The sequence below is a fragment of the Cydia strobilella genome, chromosome 7 (assembly GCF_947568885.1).
Source record: "Cydia strobilella chromosome 7, ilCydStro3.1, whole genome shotgun sequence".
NCBI classification, from domain to species: domain Eukaryota; kingdom Metazoa; phylum Arthropoda; class Insecta; order Lepidoptera; family Tortricidae; genus Cydia; species Cydia strobilella.
In genome coordinates, this window is record NC_086047.1 from 20,071,649 (window position 1) to 20,072,495 (window position 847).

Below are 847 nucleotides of genomic sequence, written 5' to 3' on the forward strand. Positions count from 1 at the left end.
AAAGCATTAAGTCTTAGTCGGTGTTATTGCTAGTTAGTGTTACTGCTGCTCTAAAGCACGTACAGAGCAATAGCATGGAAAAGTTAGTACGAACTGTCCAGATGCCATAGCGTGCGTTATACATAATAATACTAATCAGATCAACAGGAAGAATCAGAACAGTTCTGGGTCGCATCGTACTTCCATGTAAGAACCCACGAAAGATAGGCCCAAATTATTACGAGCGTCTACCCGCCGAATTACGAACTGAAGAAACACTCTGGAAACTTAGTGTATGTAGTACTGTACGTATTTTGATGAAGCGTTTTGCTGATTTAGTTTCTGGATTACGAATAGCTTGAGGCCTTAATGCCGAGCAGATTAATGTTGTTTCAAGCTAAGAAGACACATTAAAAATTAGACACAATTTTTATATTAAAGGAATAAAAAGAGAGGCGCATAGCGACATCTACCGAACCTTAAGGCGTGTGAACAAAAAGGAAGGAATGCAAAGATTCGCACGCTTCTGACAAGCTTCTGTAGCTCAGTTGGTTAAGAGCGATTAGACCGTTGTTCTAAAAGGTCGCAGGTTCGTGTCTTGCCAGAAGCAATGAATTTTTCCGTTATACTTAAGAGGCCGTAGTCGATTTTGGAGCAAAAATTTTAAATTAATAGATTTAGTCGTTGAAATTTTACACGTTTTGTTACGTAATATGTAATAACAAGTATTGGTTTCTATTAGCACGTCTTCTCATCTTGCCTTTTAATAATGAGGTCGCAAGCGTGCGTCACCGGTAATATATGAAAAGAAGGGATAGTTTTTAAAAATTCATCAAAAATTTATGGTGGTATATTATACAAATTGATG

General features: G+C 37.4%; 1 non-coding gene across 1 annotated transcript; it reads left to right on the top strand.

The window, feature by feature from the left end:
- The first annotated feature begins 512 nt into the window (after positions 1 to 512).
- Positions 513 to 589, top strand: Trnan-guu (transfer RNA asparagine (anticodon GUU)). The gene has a single exon. It is a non-coding gene; the product is annotated as a tRNA-Asn (tRNA).
- The last annotated feature ends 258 nt before the right edge of the window (positions 590 to 847 follow it).